Here is an 18708-nt window from a genome sequence, read left to right as displayed (position 1 = left end):
AAAACTTTTAATACACTTTTTATAATTTTTTTTTTAATAAAATGTATTAAAAAAGTAGGAATTTTGGACTTTTTTAATTTTTTTTCGTTCACGCCGTTCACCGTACGGGATCATTAACATTTTATTTTAATAGTTCGGACATTTACGCACGCGGCGATACCAAATATGTCTATAAAAAAAATTTTTTACGCTTTTTGGGGGTAAAATAGGAAAAAACGGACGTTTTACTTTTTATTGGGGGAGGGCATTTTTCACTTTTTTTTTACTTTTACTTTTACATTTTTTTACATTTTTTTTTACACTTGAATAGTCCCCATAGGGGACTATTCATAGCAATACCATGATTGCTAATACTGATCTGTTCTATGTATAGGACATAGAACAGATCAGTATTATCGGTCATCTCCTGCTCTGGTCTGCTCGATCACAGACCAGAGCAGGAGACGCCGGGAGCCGCACGAAGGAAGGTGAGGGGACCTCCGTGCGGCGTTATGAATGATCGGATCCCCGCAGCAGCGCTGCGGGCGATCCGATCGTTCATTTAAATCGCGAACTCCCGCAGATGCCGGGATCTGTATTGATCCCGGCACCTGAGGGGTTAATGGCGGACGCCCGCGAGATCGCGGGCGTCGGCCATTGCCGGCGGGTCCCTGGCTGCGATCAGCAGCCGGGATCAGCCGCGCATGACACGGGCATCGCTCCGATGCCCGCGGTTATGCTTAGGACGTAAATGTACGTCCTGGTGCGTTAAGTACCACCTCACCAGGACGTACATTTACGTCCTGCGTCCTTAAGGGGTTAAGCTGTATACTTTTTTTTTATAGTGCATACAGGGCCGTCCATTTTTATTTAAAAAAAAAAAAAGTTTTTGATAATTTTGTCCGTTTTTAATGGGAGGGGTGTTGGGTGGGGACTTTAGGATGCAAATGCTCATGTGCAAAGTAAAAACCATATACGGTTTCCCGTATGGAACTGTATACATGTGCGTTTCCCATTTCCCATCCATGAAAAAAAAAAAACGTATGCAGTTGCAGTACGGTTTTTAAACCGGAGACAAAAACGTGGTCAACCGTACTGCAACAGTATATGTTTTTTTTTTTAACATGGACGTCAATGGGAAACGCACATGTATACAGTTCCATAAGGGAAACTTAGGCTGGGTTCACACTACGTTTTTGCCATACTGTTTTCAATCCGTTTTTCTAAAGAATCAGTTTTTCTAACCGTATGGCAAAAAAACGGATGGAACAGTATGGAAAAAAGTAAACCGTATGCGTTTTTAAACAGTATACTGTTTTTAAAAGTGCATACAGTTCCGTCAGTTTTTATAGAAAAAAAAACCCATACGTTTTTGAAAATTTTGCCCATTTTTAATGGGAGGGGTCTTGGGTGGGGACTTTAGGATTCAAATGCGCATGTGCAAAGTGAAAACGTATACGTGTTTCCCGTATGGAACCGTATACATGTGCGTTTCCCATTGACGTCCATGTTAAAAAAAAAGTATGCGGTTGCAGTACGGTTTTTAAACCGGAGTCAAAACCGTGGTTGACCACAATTTTGTCTCCGGTTTAAAAACCGTACTGCAACCGCATTCGTTTTTTTTTTTTAACATGGACGTCAATGGGAAACGCACATGTATACGGTTCCATACGGGAAAAACGTATACGTTTTCACTTTGCACATGCGCATTTGAATCCTAAAGTCCCCACCCAAGACCCCTCCCATTAAAAATGGACAAAATTTTCAAAAACGTATGGGTTTTTTTCTATAAAAACTGACGGAACTGTATGCACTTTTAAAAACAGTATACTGTTTAAAAACGTATAGGGTTTACTTTTTTCCATACTGTTCCATCCGTTTTTTTGCCATACGGTTTTCTTTAGAAAAACGGATTGAAAACAGTATGGCAAAAACGTAGTGTGAACCCAGCCTTATATGGTTTTTTTTTTGCACATACGCATTTGCATCCTAAAGTCCCCACCCAACGCCCCTCCCATTAAAAATGGACAACATTTTCAAAAATGTATGTTTTTTTTTTTTCTATAAAAACTGATGGAACTGTATGCACTTTTAACCCCTTAAGGACCAGGCCATTTTACACCTTAGGACCAGAGCGTTTTTTGAACATCTGACCACTGTCACTTTAAGCATTAATAACTCTAAGACGCTTTTACCTATCATTCTGATTCCAAGATTGTTTTTTCGTGACATATTCTACTTTATGTTATTGGTAAAATTTTGTCGATACTTGCATCGTTTCTTAGTGAAAAATTCCAAAATTTGATGAAAAAATTGAAAATTTTGCATTTTTCTAACTTTGAAGCTCTCTGCTTGTAAGGAAAATGGATATTCCAAATAATTATTTTTTTTATTCACATATACAATATGTCCACTTTATGTTTGCATCATAAAATTTACGATTTTTTACTTTTGGAAGACACCAGAGGGCTTCAAAGTTCAGCAGCAATTTTCCAATTTTTCACAAAATTTCCAAAATCACAATTTTTCAGGGACCAGTTCAGGTTTGAAGTGGATTTGAAGGGTCTTCATATTAGAAATACCCCATAAATGACCCCATTATAAAAACTGCACCCCCCAAAGTATTCAAAATGACATTCAGTCAGCATTTTAACCCTTTAGGTGTTTCACAGGAATAGCAGCAAAGTGAAGGAGAAAATTCACAATCTTCATTTTTTACACTTGCATGTTCTTGTAGACCCAATTTTTGAATTTTTACAAGGGGTAAAAGGAGAAAATGTATACTTATATTTGCAGCCCAATTTCTCTCGAGTAAGCACATACCTCATATGTCTATGTAAAGTGTTCGGCGGGCACAGTAGAGGGCTCAGAAGCGAAGGAGCGACGAGGGGATTTTGGAGAGTACGTTTTTCTGAAATGGTTTTTGGGGGGCATGTTGCATTTAGGAAGCCCCTATGGTGCCAGAACAGGAAAAAATACCCACATGGCATACCATTTTGGAAACTAGACCCCTTGAGGAACGTAACAAGGAATAAAGTGAGCCTTAATACCCCACAGGTGTTTCACGACTTTTGCATATGTAAAAAAATGTTTTAAAAATGTCACTAAAATGTGTGTTTCCACCCAAATTTCACTTGTATGCAAGGGTTAATAGCAGAAAATACCCCCCAAAATTTGTAACCCCATCTCTTCTGAGTATGGAGGTACCCCATAAGTTGACCTGAAGTGTACTACGGGCGAACTACAATGCTCAGAAGAGAAGGAGTCATATTTGGCTTTTTGAGAGCAAATTTTGCTCGGGGGCATGTCGCATTTAGGAAGCCCCTATGGTGCCAGGACAGCAAAAAATACCCACATGGCATACCATTTTGGAAACTAGACCCCTTGAGGAACGTAACAAGAAATAAAGTGAGCCTTAATACCCCACAGGGGTTTCACGACTTTTGCATACGTAAAAAAAAAAATAATTTTCACTAAAATGTGTTTCCCCCCCCCCAAATTTCACATTTTTGCAAGGGTTAATAGCAGAAAATACCCCCCAAAATTTGTAACCCCATCTCTTATGAGTATGAAGGTACCCCATAAATTGACCTGAAGCGCACTACGGGCAAACTACAATGCTCATAAGAGAGGGAGTCATATTTGGCTTTTTGAGAGCAAATTTTGCTCGGGGGGCATGTCCCATTTAGGAAGCCCCTATGGTGCCAGGACAGCAAAATAACCCCCACATGGCATACCATTTTGGAAACTAAACCCCTTGAGGAACGTAACAAGGGGTACAGTGAGCATTTACCCCCCACTGGTGTCTGTCAGATCTTTGGAACAGTGGGCTGTACAAAATTTTTAATTTGCGCAGCCCACTGTTCCAAAGATCTGTCAGACACCAGTGGGGGGTAAATTCTCACTGCACCCCTCATTACATTCCGTGAGGGGTGTAGTTTCCGAAATGGGGTCACATATGGGGTTTTGTTTTTTTTGCGTTTGTCAAAACCGCTGTAACAATCAGCCACCCCTGTGCAAATCACCTCAAATGTACATGGTGAACTCTCCCTTCTGGGCCTTGTTGTGCGCCCCCAGAGCACTTTGCGCCCACATATGGGGTATCTCCGTAGTCGGGAGAAATTGCATTACAAATTTTGGGGGGCGTTTTTCCCTTTTCCCTTTTTACACTAACATGCTGGTGTAGACCCCAACTTCACCTTTTCATGAGGGGTGAAAGGAGAAAAAGCCCCCCAAAATTTGTTAAGAAATTTCTCCCGAGTACGGCGATACCCCATATGTGACCCTAAACTGTTGCCTTGAAATACGACAGGGCTCCAAAGTGAGAGCGCCATGCGCATTTGAGGCCTAAATTAGGGACTTGCATAGGGGTGGACATAGGGGTATTCTACGCCAGTGATTCCCAAACAGGGTGCCTCCAGCTGTTGCAAAACTCCCAGCATGCCTGGACAGTCAACGGCTGTCCGGCAATACTGGGAGTTGTTGTTTTGCAACAGCTGGAGGCTCCATTTTGGAAACAGTGGCGTACCAGACGTTTTTCATTTTTATTGGGGGAGGGGGGCTGTGTAGGGGGCTGTGTATATGTAGTGTTTTTTACTTTTTATTTTATTTTGTGTTAGTGTAGTGTAGTGTTTTTAGGGTACAGTCACATGGGCAGGGGGGGTTACAGCGAGTTTGAGCTGCCGCGCAAAATTTGCTGCATCGCAAACTTGCAGCCTGATACTCACTGTAAGCCCCCTGCCCGTGTGAATGTATCCTGTACATTCACAGTGGGGGGGGACCTCCAGCTGTTGCAAAACTACAACTCCCAGCATGCACAGTCCATCAGTGCATGCTGGTAGTTATAGTTTTGCAACAGCTGGAGGCACACGGGTTGGGAAACACTGAGTTAGGAAACAGACAATGTTTCCCAACCAGTGTGCCTCCTGTTGTTGCAAAACCACAACTCCCAGCATTCTCAGGCATGCTGGGAGTAGTAGTTCGGCAACATCTTTAGAGCTAGATGTTGCCGAACTACAACTCCCAGCATGCTTGGAGTTGTAGTTTTGCAACATCTGGAGGACTACAGTTTGCAGACCACTAATACAGTGGTTCCCAATCTGTGCCCTTCCAGATGTTGCAAAACTACAACTCCCAGTATGCCAAAACTGTCCAGGCATGCTGGGAGTTGTAGTTCTGCAACATCTGAAGGGCCAGATGTTACAGAACTACAAATCCCAGCATGCCTGGACAGTAAGGGCATGCTGAGGATGTGTAGTTTTGCAACATCTGGAAGGGTACAGTGGTCTCCAAACTGTGGACCTCCAGATGTTGCAAAACTGCAACTCCCAGCATGCCCAGACGCCAAGGGCTGTCTGGGCATGCTGGGAGTTGTAGTTTACAGGGTCCCTTTACAGCAATGCATGTCGCTTTACGGCGACGTGCATTGCTGTAAAGGGCCCGACCGCGGCTGAAGATCTACTCACCTGTCTCCTCCGCCGCCATCTTCATCGCAGGGATCCGGGTCTTCAGGGACGAGGTAAGTACCGGGGCCGGTCCCCAGCACTCCCCCGTCCCCCGCCGCGTCCTCCGGTCTTCCTCCCGTCCTCTCCGGACTTTCAGGGGCCGGGCAGGGCGGGAGGAAGTAACCGCCCCCCCCCTGCGATTGGTCGGTTAACTAACCGACAGATCGCAGGGGATCGGAGGAGGTGGCAGGCTTGCCACCTCGCTCCGATACTCCAGCATGGTCCTGGCTGTCTGTGACAGCCGGGATCATGCAAAATTACCGGGCGGTCGGGTCCCAGAGACCCGATCAGCCCGGTATCGCCGCAAATCGCAAGGGCGATTTCCCTTGCGATTTGCGGCGATCGCCGACATGGGGGGCCTACATGGCCCCCCTCGGCGTATGCCCTGGATGCCTGCTGAAGGATTTCAGCAGGCATCCAGTTCCGATCTCTGCCCGGGGCGCGGCAGAGACCGGAAAATGCCATGACGTTGTGGAACGTCATTGGTCCTTAAAGCCCAGGGTGCCATGACGTTCCACAACGTCATTGGTCCTTAAGAGGTTAAAAACAGTATACAGTTTTAAAACGCATACGGTTTACTTTTTCCCATACTGTTCCATCCGTTTTTTTGCCATACGGTTTTCTTTAGAAAAACAGATTGAAAACAGTATGGCAAAAACGTGATGTGAACCCAGCCTTTTAGGGTGCATTCACACTACGTTTTTGCAATACAGTTCCTGTATACGTTTTCAATGTGAAAACCGTATGGAACTGTATTGAAAACAGTATGCATTGACTCTCCATTGCCAAACATTGCATCCGGTTGCATCCATTTTGCATCCTGTCCGGTTTTGTCTGTTTTTTTTCCCGTACCCAAAACCGTAGCCTACCACGGTTTTTGGTCTGGGTGAAAAACTGTATTAAACCATATATGTTTTTGTTTTTTTTAACATGGGAGTCAATGGGAACCGTACAGAACTGTATGTGCATACAGTTCCATCCGGTTTTCACCATACGGTTTTTGACTTTGCACAGTTTTTTTTTTCTTGGAATTTCAATCACACAAGTGAAACTTTATTCATAATGGAGTGAAAAGTTTAAAACGTATACTTTTTTCTTAAAAAACGGATGCAACCGGACATCATTTTTCAAACCGTATACAGTTTTTAACTGTATACAGGTTAAAATTTGTACACACGTTTTGATACAGTTTGTCAGGTTTTGAGGAATCAGTTTTTCATCAAAAACCTGATACGGGAACTGTTTTGCAAAAACGTGGTGTGAATGCAGCCTTACAGACTACTAAGGGGTGCATTCACATCACAATTTTGCCATACTGTTTTGCATCAGTTTTATTTTTTTATTTGCAGAACGGATGCCCTAAAAACTGACAAAACTGTATGCAAACTTGTGCTGTGAAATGAAACTGCATGCAATTTTAAACCGTATGTGGTTTGAATTTAGAGGCTGTCCGGGCATGCTGGGAGTTGTGGTTGTGCAACAGCTGGAGGCACACTGGTTGAGAAACACTGTGCCACAGTCTATATTAGGGTGCATTCACGTCACGATTTTGCAATTCAGTTCCCGTATACTGTTTTGTATAGGAAAACCGTATACATAGACCTTCCATGCAAAAATGTATGCAACAAGATTCATCCGGTTGTGTACGTTTTTGGTCTTGTACGGTTTTGTATTTTTTTCACTACTACGGTTTTGTGTCCTGTTTAAAAACCGTATACAAACCGTATACTGTTTTTTTTTGTTTTTTTAACATTGAAGTCAATGAAAAACGGATGGGTCTACAGTGCCATACGTTTTTTGGGATACATTTTTTACTTCTTAATGGCAAACCACCCCTTCTTTCCTTGGATATCAATAAAACAATTGGAACTTTATTGCACTAAAGTGTTAACAAAAAAGTATACATTTTTTATTACAAAAACTGATGCAACCGAATTCAAACAACATACAGTTTAAAGGAGTAGTCCAGTCCTGAAAAACGTATCCCCTATCCTAAGGGTAGGGCATAAGTTTCAGATCTCCAGGGGGTCCGACTGCTGGGGCCCCCCCGCAATCTCCCGTACCAAGCCCCGGAAGCCCGCGGGAAGGGGGCGTGTCGATCACCGCACGAAGCGGCAGCTGACACGCCGCCTCAATACAACTCTATGGCAAAGCCGGAACGCTGCCATCGGCAATTTCCGGCTCTGCCATAGCGCACTTCGTGCCTTGGTCAACACCCGCTATCTGGGCAGTGATCTGAAACTTATCCCCTATCCTTAAGATAGGGGATACGTTTTTCAGGACTGGACTACCCCTTTAAAATCGTATGCAGTTTCATTTCAGAGCACACGTTTGCATACAGTTTTGTCAGTTTTTAGGGCATCCGTTCTGCAAAAAAAAAAAAACTGATGCAAAACAGTATGGCAAAATCTTGATGTGAATGCACCCTTAGTAGTCTGTAAGTGTGTTTCCCAACCATGGTGCCTCCAGCTGTTGCAAAACTACAACTCCTAGCATGCTCGGACAGCCAAAGGCTGTCCGGGCATGCTGGGAGTTGTAGTTTTGCAACAGCTGGAGGAAACCTGGTTAAGGGTGGGTTTTCACCACGATTTTACTATACGGTTTCGGCATATGGTTTCATAAAAAAAAAAGTATGCAACCGTACAGAAAACCGCGCCCATAGACTTCCCATTCAAAACCGTATGCACCATAATGTATACGGTTGTCTCCGTTTTTCCAACCATACGTTTTTTAACTTTTTTTTTTCGGACAGCAAACCGTGGCCTACCACGGTTTTTGGTCCGGGTGAAAAACTGTATTAAACTGTAGATGTTTTTTTTTAACATGGGAGTCAATGGGAACCATAAAGAACCGTATGTGCGTATGGTTCCATCCGGTTTTCACCATCCGGTTTGCTCAGTTCTTTTTCTTGGAATTTCAATCAAACAAGTAAAACTTTATTCATAATGGAGTGAAAAGTTAAAAACGTATACGTTTTTTTTTCTTAAAAAACGGATGCAACCGGAAATCATTTTTCAAACCGTATACAGATAAAAATTTGTACACACGTTTTGATACAGTTTAGTCAGGTTTTGAGGAATTTGTTTTTTTTTAAATCAAAAACCTGATAGAGGAACTGTATTGCAAAAACGTGGTGTGAACCCAGTGTAAGAAGAAGCTTCTGTAGAGTTGTTCTTCTGCCCAGCACTGTGAGGGTGAAGCTCTTTACATCCTTAAAATACATGGTGTGACAGCGCAGAACACAGAAGGACAGGGCGATAAGGAGCAGAGCATCATCTGCCCATTGTCACACACTGAAGGGATGGAGGAACTGTGTCAGCGCTTTTCTACAATACACAAGAACCTCAATAGGCTTTGTGACACTGCAGAATCCAAAAAGTATAACCCAGTAAAGAGAGTCCAGTACGTGTGTGCCAGCGTCTGGGCAGAGATGCCAGTATTTGCAGTGCACTGTTGAGATTTATATACCATATAGAAGAAGCAGATTACTTAGAGGCCTCCAAAACACTGCACCAGAAGAAGTGGATTATACTATACATAAGAAAAACCACTTTAATGCAGCATTGCAGCAAGACCACCCCCACACGGTCACTTATTAATATCAGCCAATGGACAGGGGAATTATACCATTTAGTTGCATGCAAATATGTGTCTTATATAAAAATGATGTTGGTAAACATTATATTGTAAATACTAGTAACAGCAATAAGCGCGTGAAATCTCCATAGGGACAAACAATGAGTGACAGCAGGTTAATTGAATTGATCCTAAATGAAAGGATTGATCCTGGGCCAATACCATCAGCAACTGCACAATTCTCCTTTAGCGTAGTAGAGAAATGCACTGAAAGTAACAGAAATGACATCAAATCTCGCACCTTGAAAGCAGATTAGAGAACAGATCTTGTATAATATGTATGTTGTGAGACAGTGGCAGGAATGGTCATCAGGGATCACTATATTTCCCCAAGGTACCTGTCATATGGGGATGTTAGGTTTCTGGAAGCACATATCTCAAACAGGGAAAGCTGGGTGAGATGTGGGCAATCCAGAAATAGTTAAATCCCTGGCAAGACTTAGCTTGATAGAGACTTGGATATTTGGATATTTATGGGATTAGGGCAGGTTTGGTAGTGGGGCCAAGAGATCTGTACATTTCTCTGCATAGACTTCTAAGCAAAGAGATGTATATATCTCGAGGCAAGCCAGAGAGTAGAGAGCAATGCTGCCCGCTTCCCCGGCTTATAACTCACGATTGCAGCGGGTCTCAGGAGTGAGGCCTGGAGCGATCAACAACATTTGACATGTGTGATAGACAGTAATACTTTAGAACTAGGTGAGAGTTAATCTGCGAGGGAGGCTGTGAGGAACCAGTACTGCTGAGAAGAGTTAAAATCCAGAGGTTTGCAGCCTTAAAGGGGGAATTTGTAACCAGTGCGAGTAAGACATTTGCTGATTGTTGTGTAAGGTGGCTGGTAGCAAGCCACCTCTATAAGTAGAGATCTGTATTGTTAGTGTTGGACAAGCAGGATTTATTTTCCTGTTTATGCTTTACTGTGAAGGCTGTATTTGTTTTGATACTGAAAAATAAAGACAGGAGAAATGTTAAAATGTTACTTTCGTGATCTTGTCTCTGACCGTAATTTTGTAGCTATTTTCCAACAATGTATTCAAAAATATATTCAAAAATATAAATACAGGTGTGGTGACCTGGGGTGTTGCAATGGTGATGCAGGGTCTGGTGGTATTAACCCTTGATTTGTTGTGACGCCAGGGTGAGGTTTGCTTTGTATAGAAGGCCCTTCCGCAACCGGCCCAAAAACGGCAGGATAATAAACGGAATGTCCACAGCAGAATTTATGAGATAACTGGAACTTTACTGAACTTCTTATGCAAACAGTCTTTATAAACATACAGTCTCTCTCCGGAGGTAACAGGGATGCAGGTTCCTCACAGGCTTTGCTGGGACTAATAGTCTTTAGCTTTAAGCAGGCCACTGTGCTACTAATTGTATGAGTTGAGTTGAATAGTAGTCATAAGGATTTAGTAAACAGAGCTTTATAACTCATGGTTTTAGTGCTCCTGGTTCTTTAGGCTTTGGCCTAGTAGAGATGAATTGAGATATGCTGATTGTGCTTTCTTGATAGTCCGGAACTAAGAGAGAGAATTTAGTGACTACAGCCCCTTATATACTAGGGGGCTGGACTAATCCCATTGGTTGCAAAAACGTAGGTCTTGAACCCAGAGAACTCTGGGTACATCACATGACATTATCACATGACCCCCTGAAGGTCCTAAATATCTGTACAACCATTGTAATATATCATGTGACCTAGGTAGGTCCTATACATTTAAAAACTATACAAAAATACATTTGTATGAGGCGGCCAAGGGGCAAGCCCTGCAGGAGAGCCCTGTGGAATGGAGGGACTCTAGCTGAGGGGACTTTAGACAGGGCCAGGACCAGGTCCTGTATTGGGATACCACACAGGCGATGTGCACCACTATTTATGGGGCAAAATGATGAAGTATTACACTTGTCTGAAAACTGATTTTCTTTAGTAAATAAAATTTCAGGAAAACAAGGGTGAAGCTACATATGGACAATTAGTTGGACCCATTTGTTGCTAGTTTTCTCTATGACTGTTGGACACTGCCATATTGATGATAATGTCATGTGGCCTCACATCTGATGGCTGCATTTTACATAAGAATACTATAGATTATGCAACTATGGGCACAAAAACTCCTAGTAAAGACACATGGCCAACAGGGACTCGCTGCAACAGTCAGGAGAACAATTCCAATGTTAAATATAGTAAAAAGTTTGTGTTTGTCTTTTGGATGTCATATCATAAACGTTATTTGGCTTCCCAACCATTTCTGCAAACAAACTGGAGGGAATCGAGGAGCCCTTGATAAGGTAGGACTGCAGGTATTAGACATGTATGGCAAATCCTGTGGCTATGCCATAAATGTCAAGATTGGAATACCCCCTTAAATGTTAACCTTTAGACTGTAATTGGTAGCAGTGACTGTGCTGTGTGTGGTGTTGGAACTTATCCCCTATATTTGTGTAAGTTGTCTGGTGGTAGCACTGGTGTTCTTTGGTGTATGGCTTCTTTGTAGGTCGTGTTGTACTCATTTTGTATCTTATTTGAGGGTTTAATGTAAGACTGAGCTGTGAAGAAATGTTTACCCCTTATAGCTCCAATCTTATCCCAGCAAAGAAGACCTTCCATAAGGCTGGGTTCAAACTGTGGAATTTCTGGGCAGAATTTCTGCCGCAGATCAAGCTGGCGGCACTCGGACAGCGCGGACTGCACTGCCGTCCCCATAGATGTCAATGCATTTCTGAGTAGATCTCCCAAAACATCCACCCAGAAATGCATGTCATCTATGGGGATGGCAATGCAGTCTGCGCGGTCCTAGTGCCGCCGGCTCGATCTCTGGTAGAAATTTTGCACAGAAATTCCAGTGTGAACCCAGCCTAAGGGTCTATTTACATGGCAGAATTTCCACTTGCGGAATTCTGCCTCAAATTAAAGCCCACATTTTGTATTACTATTGTGTTATCATTTCAGTTTAAGTGTTACGCCTCAAATTAAAGCCCATAGACTTCCATGGGATTCCGCACTCCCATTCACACTTCTGAATTTCCGCTTGCGGAATTCGGCTAGTAGAATTCCACAAGCGGAAATTCAGAAGCGTGAATGGGAGTGCGGAATCCCATAGAAGTCTATGGGCTTTAATTTGAGGCGTAACACTTAAACTGAAATGATAACACAATAGTAATACAAAATTCGGTGACTGACGTACAGCCCTATACAACAAAATAATTTTATATGTTTGGCAACCACCATCAGCTTCAGGAAAGGTACAGTTTGCTTTTATACCATAACAGTTGTCCAATGGTGTCAGAAAATACAGATTCCCTTTCAGTTGTTATAGATAAAATAAATAACTAGCACGTTGCATGGCCATAGTACTTTTAAAAGTAATATAATGTGATGCAATTAAGTTTTGTAAAAGGACTTTCAGACAAGTGTATGTGCACAATTATTTTGTCCTTTCCAAGTTCTCAACCCAGACTTTGTTGGCCATAATGACTGCACTAAAACATTGCAACAATAGTGCAAGCAATTCCCCATTACACTGCTAGTCATAAATAGAGGCTCTATAAAAGTGTCAGTCATCACTATACCCTCATATTAGACCAGCAGCCAGGAGGTTTCATTACATTACATAGAACGATCTCAGAGGCATACCTACTATAGAGACAAACCCTGTTGATATGTGGAAGCCCCTGGCCCCTGACAGTTTGAGTCATGTGTAGGGATCCTCACTTCACCAGTCCTAATACTCTGGTGGATGGGGTAAAATGTCTATTTCTGGATATGCTTTCTAAAATGGCCACTCACTAACTCACTCCCCCCTTCCATCGAGTTTGAAGCAATGTGTATGAGATGGCGCCTCCAGAGAGAGCTACACCCAAGATGATAAGACCCACATGCTGGGTGAGGAACGCCTACAGATGGAAGAAACCAATCACAAGGGCAGCTGTTCATGACGTGTTACAGACTATAAAAATCCTTGTAACTGTTTTAAAGGGAACCAATCATCAGATTTTACCCTATATAATGCTTGGTAAAGCGTTATATAGGGTAAAATCTTTATTTTCACCATTCCCGGGGTATGCTCCTGCCCCCAGGGATGGTGAAGATATGAGGTTATAAACTAGTCACCGCCGCCGCCGTAAGTAGTCACCTGGGCGGGGAGCTCTTCTCACCAACTCCCGTTCTTTGGCCGGCAGCGACGCCCACTCCGCTTGATTGACGGGCCGCGTCATCGCTCTGCTCCATCTGTTCAGTGAGCAGAACAATGACGCGGCCCATCAATCAAGCGGAGGGGGCGTCGCTGCCGGCCGAAGAACGGGAGTTGGTGAGAAGAGCTCCCCGCCCAGGTGACTACTTACGGCGGCGGCGGTGACTAGTTTATAACTTCATATCTTCACCATCCCTGGGGGCAGGAGCACACCCCGGGAATGGTGAAAATAAAGATTTTACCCTATATAACGCTTTACCAAGCATTATATAGGGTAAAATCTGATGATTGGTTCCCTTTAAATATAGGAAGTATCATTTGCTGAACTTTGTGTCAGAGTGATTTTCTTCTCTTGCCAATGCACTGATCCTGACACCTAATTAGGAAGGTGGCAGATACTCATCTGATACCGGGACCAGTTCCTATTTCAGCACGAAGGGTCTGATAAGTTCATTCAAGGATGATGGAAATGAGATGGGGGGAAAAAGTCACCAAGGTTGTTAAAAGTATGTAGTTACCATCCCCATCAGTGCGATATGTAGGCGTGCAAGTGTCTCTCAGCCTCTCATGACTACGTACTCCACTAAATCATCCTGTAAAGTTCTGGTGTGCACAATGACTTATATATTGTGTGTGTAATGTGCCATAACACATTCACATAGCAAAGATTATCTAAACCAGTTTACATTTCAGCCCCCACTCCCCTCCTCCTCAGAACATCAGCTGACATCAAATGTGATCTATCATATCTAGTCAGTGCAAGTAAATTGTAGCTGTTGAATAGCTTTGTCTTTTTGTTGTTGTTGTTGTGTAAATTGAGCTGGTGTTTATGATAAGGTTAGATATGATAAGGTATAGATCTATTGGCAAATATATATGCCCCTCTTTTTCAGCTACTTCTGTATGACTTTGACCCCTTTCACACTACTGTAATGCTCCTGTAAAAACTCCCATCATTAACTCCCGTCAGAAAGTCCATAAAACGGCCATCAAAAAATCACGTTCATGTCAATGGGATTTTTTGAACATCCTTTAGCATCAGTTATGTCCCGTTAGGACTAACTTATTTTTCATGGGGCAAATAACGGTGCGTGCTCTAATTTTTGTCCCGTCAAAAATAACGATGTTAAAATTTATGTAACAATGGTTAAAAAAATTCAGTGTAAATACAATGAAACTTCAGATTAACTTCAGTTGTTTGGCTTCCCTTGATCTACCTGTGTGAACTTGTAGGGTATGTTCACATGGCGGAATGTCCGCAAAAATAACATTTCGGCCAGACATTCTGCAGACAGTGGGCACAGGAAGAATTTGCTGGCACTAGGACTGCACAGAAATGCACTGTCAGAAATGCATTTCCGAGCTGATTCCAACAAAAGATTTGACTTGTCAATTTTTTCGGGGGGTGGCGAAATCGGGATTTCTCGGAAATGCCAAGATGTGTACAGTGTAGCAGTTAAGCAAGTTAAGTGTGTTCAGTGTAGCTATTAAAAGCAATGGGATTCACTGCAACAACATTTTCAAGCGGAAATCTTCCATCAGATTAAATTTAGAAATTTAGTTTTATGAACATGGCCTCACTTCTCCATATATTGTGATCCAAGGTTCTATAATTCATTACCATGTAGTACAATAATTAAGCGTAAATGAAGAAAGAGTAGTCCAGCAGTGCCTTAAAACGTAGATCCTTTATTAGATTTTTCTTTAAAAGTGCAGAGCACACACCATCAACCTTCACCTGGTCAGCAAACCTCCCCTATGGACGCGTTTCGAACGCATGCACGCATGCATTAGAAAAATCTAATAAAGGATCTACGTTTTAAGGCACTGCTGGACTACTCTTTCTTCATTTACGCACAAGTACCAAGCAAGGCCAGGCTCAAGTTAGTGTTGAGCGGCATAGGCCATATTCGAATTCGCAAATATTCGCGAATATATGGACGAATATTCGTCATATATTCGCGAATATTCGTAATATTCTCGTTTTATTTTCGCATATGAGAAAATTAACATATTAGAAAATTAACATATGCGAAAATTAACATATACAAAATTAATATAAGCGAAAATTCGCATATGCGAAATTTCGCATATGCAAATTTTCGCATATGCGAAAATTCGCGCACCTGTCTCACACAGTAGTATTAGAGCCTTCTTTACACCACACAAGCTGGAAGCAGAGAGGGATGATCACTGTGATGTTTACTGTGAAAAAAAAATAAAATAAAATAAAAAATAACGAATATTCATAATTACGAATATATAGTGCTATATTTGCGAATATTCGCAAATATGCGATATTCGCAAATAAAATTTGCATTGCGAATATTCACGAGCAACACTAGCTCAAGTCCATGCAGACCATGCAGGAGGTGAATTGAAAGAACTTTTATCCTTTCTATTCATTTGGTACAATAATTAACCCTAATATATACGTATAGACAATTTTATAACTGATGTTGATATGGAATGTGGTTGTTGGCTCTACCGAGCGCTTTAATCTTTCTCTCTTTACCAAGTACACTAATGGTTTAATCCTTAATGGGCATTTTTGGTGATTCTCTTATTTTTGTTCATTGTTTGTACACAGGCCATAATATTGCTTTCCCTTATTATTTTCTAGACTCATCTAGAAAATATTTATCTGAATGCGTAAGAAGTTTTTGCGGTCCTGACACCTGGAAATGTGATAGCATATATGAGAATTATGGGGAAACAGCTTCGGATAAATGGCCTGGTGGTATGATACAGGAGAAAAATCTACTTCTACCTAATCAGAGTTTTTTCCCCTCCTCTGGATCAACACTGCTGGCGAAGAGACTGAAGTGAAGAACATCTCTCGTATTCAGTCTTACAAATTATGCTACTGTAATACTAAAATCCAATGTGCATAGGCACTGAAATACTATGTGAACAGCTTCTGAAGCTGCACATGATCCTAGTGGGCAATGGGGTTCCAGATCCCGCTAGACCCCATGCAAGGTGTTACAGAGTAGCTGGCAGACAGATAATTGACCCACTGCATTGGGTATACTGACTTCCAGTATATATTCTTATGGGCTTAATAATAGGAGTAACAGAGGTGGAAGTCGCATTTAGGCTCAGGTGCTTGATGGGCCTTCTGCCACAAAAGAAGACTATCAAGAAGACTATCAAGGCAATTATAGACCGGTAAGTCTAACGTGCATTGTGGGTAAATTGTTTGAAGGACTTATAAGGGATTACATACAGGAATACATAGGGGATAATAGTATTATAAGTGATAGCCAGCATGGGTTTACTAAGGATAGAAGTTGTCAAACCAATCTAATTTGCTTGTATGAAGAGGTGAGTAGAAGCCTTGACAGAGGAATGGCTGTGGATATAGTGTTTCTGGATTTTGCCAAAGCATTTGATACTGTCCCTCACAGACATCTGACAGGTAAGTTAAGGTCCTTGGGCTTGGAAACTTTAGTTTGTAACTGGATTGAACACTGGCTCATGGATCGTACCCAGAGAGTGGTGGTAAATGATTCGTACTCTGATTGGTCCCCGGTTATTAGTGGTGTACCCCAAGGTTCAGTACTGGGCCCGCTGCTGTTTAATTTATTTATCAATGATATAGAGGATGGTATTAACAGCTCTGTTTCTATCTTTGCAGATGACACCAAGCTTTGTAGCACGGTACAGTCTATAGAGGATGTGCATAAGTTACAAGATGACTTGGATAGACTAAGTGTCTGGGCATCCACTTGGCAAATGAGGTTCAATGTGGATAAATGTAAAGTTATGCATCTGGGTACTAATAACCTGCATGCGTCGTATGTCTTAGGGGGGATTAAACTGGCAGAGTCACTGGTAGAGAAGGATCTGGGTGTACTTGTAGATCACAGACTACAAAATAGCATGCAATGTCAGGCTGCTGCTTCCAAAGCCGGCAGGATATTGTCATGTATCAAAAGAGGCATGGACTCAAGGGACAGGGACATAATACTCCCCCTTTATAAAGCATTGGTACGGCCTCACCTGGAATATGCTGTTCAGTTTTGGTCGCCTGTTCATAAAAGGGACACTGCGGAGTTGGAAAGGGTGCAGAGACGCGCGACTAAACTAATATGGGGCATGGAACATCTTAGCTATGAGGAGCGATTAAAGGAGTTACAATTGTTTAGTCTTGAGAAGAGACGTTTAAGGGGGGATATGATAAACGTATATAAGTATATAAATGGCCCATACAAAAAATATGGAGAAAAACTGTTCCAGGTTAAACCCCCCCAAAGGACGAGGGGGCACTCCCTCCGTCTGGAGAAGAAAAGGTTTAGTCTAAAGGGGCGGCACGCCTTCTTTACCGTGAGGACTGTGAATTTATGGAACGGTCTGCCTCAGGAACTGGTCACAGCAGGAACAATTAACAGCTTTAAAGCAGGGTTAGATACATTCCTGGAACAAAATAACATTAATGCTTATGCAGAATTATAAAACTACATCCCTTTCCCTTATCCCCTTACATCCTTCCCTTCAATCCCCTGGTTGGACTTGATGGACGTATGTCTTTTTTCAACCATACTAACTATGTAACTATGTAACTATGTAACTAAATGACTTAAACTGAGGACAATGAAATTCAAGTTATTGCTCTGTTTTTGTGGCTCACAATTACTTCAATTGGTAAACCCATTGTCTACTGTCTATGCTCTGCTGAATTAACAATTGCACTGATGCTGAAGATTCACCAATCCACAGTGAAGATACTAAGGTCTGTTGTCCTCAAACAGAGAGCGAATACTGGTTTTAGAGAGCAAATCCTTTAAAATTGTTGAGAATTGACTTCCATTTTAACATTGTTGAGCAAAATAAATGATTATTTTTGGTTTAAACATTTTTCCATTGTAGTTGTAATATAAACTAAGGAATTACAGTCTATTGATGTATTTTATTGCACATAAAACCAGAACCAAACGAAAAATGAATAGCATTCAAAGAAATGCAGAATAGACCCTAACATAAGGAAAATACCCTCAACCCCTTATATAAAGTGTCACAAAAATATCAGGCTGACATTTAAAGTCCCTGGCGATTACGTCTCAATGTTTCACATGGGCGGAAAGGCTTTTACGGTCCATTTCTACAATGCATCTGAGCGTATCTTAAATTATGAAACAAGATGAAAACTGCTCTTTATGAACAAATGCAACTTTAAGTGTAGAGGCGCAGCAGCCAACAAATCACTTAGTCAATGGATCAGAGAAAGCAATTGTTAACATAGAAGATGCTTAGAGGGAATCTGGTGGTGTGCCAATGTCTTTGAAGACCTCTACTTAAATCCTTAAATGCCATGGGGGACACGGGATCATTGCCAAACTGTGCACTTGTTGTAGCAGTGAAGATTTTAATCCGCTAATGCTTATCCCTGGTAAATAGAG

At 42.0% G+C, this 18708-nt stretch overlaps 1 protein-coding gene across 1 annotated transcript in view; it reads right to left on the bottom strand.

The window, feature by feature from the left end:
* KCNAB1 (potassium voltage-gated channel subfamily A regulatory beta subunit 1) overlaps positions 1–18708 on the bottom strand; it is a 424457-nt gene that overhangs the window by 232768 nt on the left and 172981 nt on the right. The gene's annotated exons all lie outside the window — the stretch shown is intronic.

This window comes from Hyla sarda, chromosome 3, assembly GCF_029499605.1.
Source record: "Hyla sarda isolate aHylSar1 chromosome 3, aHylSar1.hap1, whole genome shotgun sequence".
Taxonomy (NCBI): Eukaryota; Metazoa; Chordata; class Amphibia; order Anura; family Hylidae; genus Hyla; species Hyla sarda.
This window is presented reverse-complemented; position numbering and strand designations above follow the sequence as displayed.